The 8,005-nt window shown below is 48.6% G+C and overlaps 1 long non-coding RNA gene across 1 annotated transcript; it reads left to right on the top strand.

Moving 5' to 3' along the window:
- The first annotated feature begins 6,971 nt into the window (after window positions 1–6,971).
- LOC121068671 lies at window positions 6,972–7,434 on the top strand. Its single transcript, XR_005819023.1, has 2 exons — window positions 6,972–7,081; window positions 7,220–7,434. It is a non-coding gene; the product is annotated as an uncharacterized LOC121068671 (long non-coding RNA).
- The last annotated feature ends 571 nt before the right edge of the window (window positions 7,435–8,005 follow it).

Raw genomic sequence — 8,005 nt, 5'->3', positions numbered from 1 at the left:
TCATTCTTTACAAGCAAAATGTGCGTATCACTGATGTTGTTCCAAAAAATAGATGGTCCAGTGCCACCTTTGGGGAATTCTCTAAACAGAAGAATCAGAAATGATCGTCTCATGCTGGGTGTTGAAGCAGTCTATTTGCATGCTGAGAGTGCTGAAGGAGGACCTGGAAAATTCCCTGTGCATGTATTTACACAATAGACTACAGCTGCTTTGAGTCATCAGCATGGTGGTTCAGTAATGTTCAGTCTCAAAAGCTTTCGGTATGTATTTACATACTGGAGTTTGCATTGTAAAAGACCCGTAAATGTATGCTGCTTATGGTGAGGAGGTTGGTACCCTCACAGCTTTGTTGTGTGAGCAGGAACGCAGCTTTGCTTCCATCAACAATTTCCCCCTTGCTGCCGTGTGAGCAAGTTTGGAAACCTGTTTGGTGGAAATGCTTTCTGCTCCTAAATCTGAATGCAGCAGAATGGGTGTGTGCTCCCACATGTTCTCTGTGTACCTCTAAAAAGGCAGAGAATTTATTCTTTTCTCCTTCTAAAACAAAAGCCCTCCACGCAGTGCAGAGGCATAGGATAGGTGGGGGTGCTATGGATCAGTCATATGGAAAGTACTGTGAAATGACTTACGAAAAGGCCAGGAAGCAGCATGGCTTGATCCACATGTCAAAGGCACAGCAGCCTGCCCTGGGGGTGCTACCTCTCCTGGGTCAGCCAGAGTGGGGCAAGCAGTCATGCATCCCCTCTGCCCAAAAGCGTCTTGAGAGCAGCAGCAGAGGGGGCCAAGGAGTGGTGTCTGCAGAAACAGGGCTTCCATGGAACTGGTGTGTGCCCTTCTCAGTCTCTGCCCTGCTCTACCTTGCTCTTTATAAAATGAGGAGATGGGGTGGGAAAAAGACCCTTTAGCACTTTGGTAAATCTGCACTTGTGGGTTAGGACCAGGGTCTGGTCTTGGAGGACAGATATTGAGCTGGGGAGGGCATAATATGTCTGAAGGGCAGACAACAAAACCTGCTCTGAGCCCCTGATGGTTCTGCCATATCACTCTCCATGAGGTCTCATACCCTCCTGAAGCCCACATCAGGAAACAGCTGCCAGGCAGGGGCGGGCCACAAGCAATATGTTTTTTAAACTAAAAAGACATTTTCTCTTTGGCAACACTGTCCTGGTTTCAGTTAGGACAGAGTTAATTTTCCTCCTAGTAGCTGGCAGGGTGCTATGTTTTGGATTAGAATGAGAAGAGCGCTGATAACATGCTGATGTTTTAATTGTTGTAGAGCAGTGCTTACACCAAGCCAAGGACTTTTCAGCCTCTCTCTGTCCTGCTAGCGAGCAGGCTAGGGATGCAGCAGAAGCTGGGAGGGGACAGACCCAGGACAGCTGACCCAAACTGGCCAAAGGGGTATTCCATACCATCTGACGTCATGCTGAACAATATATAGGGGTGGCTAGCCGGGGTGGAGGGGTGGCCGGCTGCTCGGGGATGGGCTGGGCATTGGTCAACGGGTGGTGAGCAATTGCATTGTGCATCACTTATTTCATACACATTATTACTATTAATACTATTATTATTATTATTATTGTTGTTATTCTTTTCCCTGTCTTAATAAACTGTCTTTATCTCAACTCACAGGCTTCACTTTCCCGTTTCTCTCCCCCATCCCGGAGAGGGAGGGGGGAGGGTGAGCGAACGGCTGTGTGGTGTTTGACTGCCAGCCGGGCTAAACCACAACAGCCCATTTGGCGCCCAACGTGGGGCTCGAAGGGTTGAGATATCGACAGATTTGACCAGAGTGTGTTAAACTAAAATTGGTATAAGTATTCGACCTGCTTAATAGTTGCTAGTCACAATGTTGATTGCCTTAATCTCAAGTCTGCTGTGCCTGTTTCCCAAATTGAGTTTTATAGCAAGTTACTTTCTGTATGTGCTCCCTGTCGTGCTGTTTACCCTTTCCGGGCCCTGGTTTAAGATTGTTATGGTACTGTGTGGTGTAACGATGGCTTATGAAATGATGAAGTATCTGGTCATGACTCTAACCTGGTATTTGTACTCAGCACTGTCGTCGACTCTATACTTCGGAAACCATATCTCAGAAACTATTAGCAATTACACCTATTGCCTTTTTTCATCAGGGAGTCAGTCTCTGGAGGGGACAGGGGAAGATATTTTTTCCTACCTGTTCACTCTCCCTTCCTCCTTCACCACCCTCTTATCCCCCGAGCTAGTTACGGTAGCTCTCCAAGATGTTGAATATCCTTGGGATACTCAGACCAGCATGTTCTTGTTGTTATGTCTCCTGAATGCGCTTCAGGTTTTGTTTAAGGTTAAACAACTACTTAGGAATCTCATCCGGAGATCTGTCTTGAGGCGGGATATTTGCGAGTGGCAGGGAGTGTGGGAGGATATGGGCAGGTTTCTAGAGCAGTGGGCACCTCCAGTGTTTTGGACATTCACCCCTGAACAACTGCAAAATCCTAAAAAACTGGTAGAATGCTTGAAAAAAAGGTGTCATGACTCTGGCAGTTCCAAAGTGACACAAATCACTGTGGCGTGCTGGGGTCTGGCTTGTGCCTATCGAGCTGCAATTGATGCTACTATCAACCTAGTGACAGACCCTGCGGCCGTTCCAGTCCCGGCTCCTGCAGCCACTCCAGCTCCAGCTCCCGCAGCCGTTCCGGCTCCAGCTCCCGCAGCCGTTCCGGCTCCAGCTCCCGCAGCTGTCCCGGCTCCAGCTCCCGCAGCCGTTCCAGCTCCAGCAGCCGTCCCGGCTCCAGCTCCCGCAGCCATTCCGGCTCCAGCTCCCGCAGCTGTCCCGGCTCCAGCTCCCGCAGCCGTTCCAGCTCCCGCAGCCGTCCTGGCTCCAGCTCCCGCAGCCATTCCCACTCCTGTGGCTGGGTCAGAGAAACGAACTGTAGCAGTGCAAGTTGCCCCTGCAGAGGGTACTCCAACCCCTGTGGCAGACCCTGTGGCTGGGTCAGAGAAACGAACTGTTGCAGTGCAAGTTGCCCCTGCAGAGGGTACTCCAACCCCTGTGGCAGACCCTGTGGCTGGGTCGGAGAAACGAACTGTAGCAGTGCAAGTTGACCCTGCAGAGGGTATTCCAATCCCTGTGGCAGACCCTGTGGCTGGGTCGGAGAGGCGAGCTGTAGCAGTGCAAGTTGCCCCTGTAGAAAAGGTGAAAAAATGGTATAGAGACGCAGGTCGTTTAGAACGCAAAAAGTCTTCTGTTAAGTCTGGGTGTGGAGAAGATGAGGCTGGGCCATCAAGTGTGCAGGAGGATGAAGATGAGGATGAGGATGTCAGTAAGTCAACAGTAACTACCCGAACCCTATACCAGCGTGAGCTACGAGATGTGCGAAAAGATTTTGGTCGCTGTATAGGTGAACAGCTTGTCACCTGGCTGCTCCGGTGCTGGGACACTGGAGCCAATGGTGTGAAATTAGAGGGCAGGGAAGCCAAGCGGTTGGGATCCCTTGCTAGAGATGCAAGCATTGACAAAGCAATTGGAGATGGAGCACGATCTCACAGCCTCTGGAGGCGTCTCCTGTTAGCTGTGAAGGGAAGGTATCCCTACAAGGAAGAACTTGTATGTGTACCAGTCAAGTGGACCACCATGGAGAAGGGAATTCAGTACCTGAGGGAATTAGCCGTACGGGAAGTAATTTATAAGGACCTAGACGATGCACAAACATCCACAGATCCAGATGAAGTCCAGTGTACTCGACCCATATGGCGGAAGTTTGTACGGAATGCACCATCAACATGGGCCAGCACATTGGCAATAATAACCTGGAAAAACGGTGAAGATCCCACAGTGGGTGACATGGCTAAACAACTCCGAGAGTACGAAGGAAATCTCTCCTCTTCCCTACAGGCCTGCGTCTCGGCTGTGGAGAAACTCTCTGAAGAGTTCCACCAACTTAAAGAGGATTTATCTTCCCCCCCACCTGAACAAACCAGTGGCCACCAACTAAAAGAGAATACTTTGGAGAAACTTATTGAAGAGGTCCACCAACTTAACTTAGATGAAAATGGTGATTAATTAGAAGGTATTGGAAAGAGTGTAACCTGAGCATGACATAAATGGTATGGAATAAGGGGTGGATATCTGTCCTGGTTTCAGTTAGGACAGAGTTAATTTTCCTCCTAGTAGCTGGCAGGGTGCTATGTTTTGGATTAGAATGAGAAGAGCGCTGATAACATGCTGATGTTTTAATTGTTGTAGAGCAGTGCTTACACCAAGCCAAGGACTTTTCAGCCTCTCTCTGTCCTGCTAGCGAGCAGGCTAGGGATGCAGCAGAAGCTGGGAGGGGACAGACCCAGGACAGCTGACCCAAACTGGCCAAAGGGGTATTCCATACCATCTGACGTCATGCTGAACAATATATAGGGGTGGCTAGCCGGGGTGGAGGGGTGGCCGGCTGCTCGGGGATGGGCTGGGCATTGGTCAACGGGTGGTGAGCAATTGCATTGTGCATCACTTATTTCATACACATTATTACTATTAATACTATTATTATTATTATTGTTGTTATTCTTTTCCCTGTCTTAATAAACTGTCTTTATCTCAACTCACAGGCTTCACTTTCCCGTTTCTCTCCCCCATCCCGGAGAGGGAGGGGGGAGGGTGAGCGAACGGCTGTGTGGTGTTTGACTGCCAGCCGGGCTAAACCACAACAAACACCTAATTCTAAAGGTGGTTTTTCAACAGGACCAATGTTAGAACTTCAAATGCATAGTTTATAGTAAAAATTTACACTTTTGTGTTTTAAGAATGCCTTGGTGGGGTAAGCACAAGGCTGAACGGGAGATCAGGTGGTTCCTCTTCACTGCTCTGCCCTCCCCATTTTCTGTGTGGCCTTGGTGGGACAGATTTCTCTCTTTTGCACAAAAATACATCCAGGGCATTTTCTGGTGACATACAATATAAGTTCTCTGAGGTTACGCATGAATGGAGCTAGAGAAGCGTAGTCATTTACATTATTTTAAAAACTAATAATTATAACTCAGAAATTCACCCACTGTTACCAGTTTGTATCATTTGTAAGAAGTTATTCTGCATTGCAGGTGCTTGTCAGTTACAAAGTAGGATAGGTCCACCATGTAAATAAAATAAATCCATCTAATTTTATGAAGTCAAGTAGCCATCTGATGATAACTCTTGGTCACTGCCAAAGTGAATCAGCCTCAAACCATAGGAGAAAAAGATTCAGTTCCTGTGGATCTGCACTGTAGAAGTCTGAAATCAGCTTGCAAATGTGGAGTATTGCTGTAACCCATAGTTCAGTTTATGCATTATTTGGGGTTATGTGTCAAAGCTTTGGTAGCAGAGGGCCGCAGGAGTGGCATCTGTGAGCAGAGCCAGCTCCAGCTGGGTCCAAAAGGGACCTGCTGCTGGCCAGAGCCAAGCCAGGGAGCGATGCTCTGTGGGCCTCTGGGAGAGCAGACTGAAGAAAGGGGAAAAACCTGCTGTGCAACAGCAGCTGGGAGAGAGGAGTGAGCACAAGCCCTGCAGACCCCAAGGTGAGTGCAGCAGGAGGGCAGGAGGTGCTCCAGGCATGCAGCCTAAGTTCCCCTGCGGCCTGTGGAGAGGCCCCTGGTGGAGCAGGCTGTCCCCCTGCAGCCCATGGGTCCCTCATGGAGCAGATCTCCACGCTGCAGCCCGTGGAGGAGCCCCCGGTGGAGCAGGTGGATGTGGCCTGGAGGAGGCTGCGGCCCATGGAGAGCCCCTGCAGGAGCAGGCCCCGGGCTAGAGCTGCAGCCCGTGGAGAGGAGCCCACGCAGGAGCAGGGGGTCGGGGGGAGCTGCCGCCTGTGGGGGACCCGTGCTGGAGCAGTTTGCTCCTGACAGATGGACCCCGTGGTACAGAGCCATGTGGGAGCAGTTCTTGAAGAGCTGCTGAATGTGGGCAGCCCCCGCAGGCTCAGTTTGGGAAGGACGGCATCGCGTTGGAGGGACCCCACGTGGAGCAGGGGCAGAGAGTGACCCTGAAGGAATGGTGGAGATGAAGTGTCAGGGACTGACCGCAGCCCCCATTCCCCGTTCCCCTGCGCTGCTCAGGGGGAAGAGGTGGAAGAGGGTGAATGGGGGGAAGGTGGTTTTAGTTTTCTTTTATTTTCTCACCGTTCTGGTCTGCTAGTGATATACAATAAATTATATTAATCTCCCTATGCTGAGTCTATTTTGTCTGTTACGATAATTGTTGAGGATCTCCCTGTCCTCATCTCAACCCTTGAGCCCTTTTTCATCGTATTTTCTCCCCACTTTTCCTTTGAGGAGGAGGAGTGAGAGAATGGTTGTGGTAGAGTTCAGCTGCCCAGCTGGGTAAAAACACCACATGCATGCCCTATGTGCCTCTGCAATTCCTGACTATATAGGGAATATCAAAGTTTGACTGCAGTATTAGCCCTAACTTTACTGGCATTTTTGATTTTTATAACAGTTGCAAAGCAGATCTAAACAAAGAAAAAAACCCTATATGCTTTACAGTGGATGTTTTTTTCTGTTTGTTCTTTATTGGTACTAGAAACACCTTCAGTTTAAGTTAAAATAAAACAAAAACAGCAAAATAAATAAGCTGGGGGCATTTGGAGGAGAATGGAGGCTATGTCTTGGTCTGAATACGTTTATTGCTACAGAGCTTTAAGTGTACAGCAGCCTCAGACAGAAAATGTTATAACCAACTTGAACAATGCATCTAGGCAGGGAGAACCTGGGAAGAGCACAACAGATGGATTAAAATAGGAGTGCAATAAATATACATTTAGTTATTTATTACATAATAAATTATGTATTGACACAAGAAATTACACTGTAATTTTCTGTTTGAAATGTTACAGAAGTAAATGGGTTTCTTTTTAAAGGGTACGGTGGAGCGTTGGTCTTGCGTTTCTGTCATGACATTTAACTCATTAGCATGCAGGTGCACTCCCTGGGTCTCATGCAATAACTGTCTCCTCTCACTGTGTTTACAGATAATCCAGCAAGTTTGCAGGCCAAATGGCTCTCTGAATATGAGCCCACAAAGTGCTGAATGAGATGGCACGCTGCTCTGGGAGATTCCAGCACAGCTAGCCAGAAGGTGGGTTTAACAGTGCCATTAAAAGCAAGAAATGGCTTGAAGTTGTTTGTAACTGACCGCCGTGATAATTAATTGCAGGTAATGTTGCAGTCACTCGTTCTTCTTCCCTTTCCTTAAAATCAGCTCTCTTGTTTTCAGCCACTGATCCATGGTTAATAGCAGTTAGCACTATGCATCTGAGCTCCTGGCTTTCTACATGTAATGAATTATTCTGCTTCGTGGGGAGCCAGCCATGCATTTGATGTCTGGAACAGGGTCTCCTTTGCTGAGAGCTGCAGGCGCCTGAGAGCTCTGGTGGCTGCCGTTTGGGATTGAGCACAGTCCCAGAGGACTCCCTGGCTCCTGCAGCTATGTGGAGCTGAATTCTTGCCCAGTGATGCCAGGGCCAGGAGAAGGGCCTGTAGCTTTGTTGCTGAAAGGGTCTGGGCTCGAGTCTGGGACTAACACATAGTTCTACCCTTGTGCCTCAGCTTTCCATCAACCAAGTAGGTGTGATGTCCCCGTTTCATGCTCTTTTTGGGACCTCTGCTCCCACGAGGACTGGGTATCTAGCTAGTTGTCTGGGCTCCCTCTGTGTTCATTGGAGGGGGAGACATTAACCACAGGTAAATGAAGTGCCTAAGACAGGTTGGAAAATGTCCCTTCTATGTACCTGACACTCACTCTGATTCAAGTGAGCCTAAGTAACCAGCTTAGGCTCCAAAATGAGTTTTAATTGGTTAAAGTTAGGCCAGGCAGTTCTACCAGCTGCACCTGCCTCTTGTCAGCTCTTAAGACAGAGACCATCTTCTGCCATGATGGGCATTGCTGTATGTCTAACACAGCAAAGCCATCATTACAGGTGGAGCCTGTATACGCAGAAGTAATACAAAGAATTAATAAAAAGTCTCACAGAGCTACTGACCAATGCTTAGTAGACTGACA

The sequence above is a fragment of the Cygnus olor genome, chromosome 3 (assembly GCF_009769625.2).
Source record: "Cygnus olor isolate bCygOlo1 chromosome 3, bCygOlo1.pri.v2, whole genome shotgun sequence".
In the NCBI taxonomy this organism is placed as follows: Eukaryota; Metazoa; Chordata; class Aves; order Anseriformes; family Anatidae; genus Cygnus; species Cygnus olor.
This window is presented reverse-complemented; position numbering and strand designations above follow the sequence as displayed.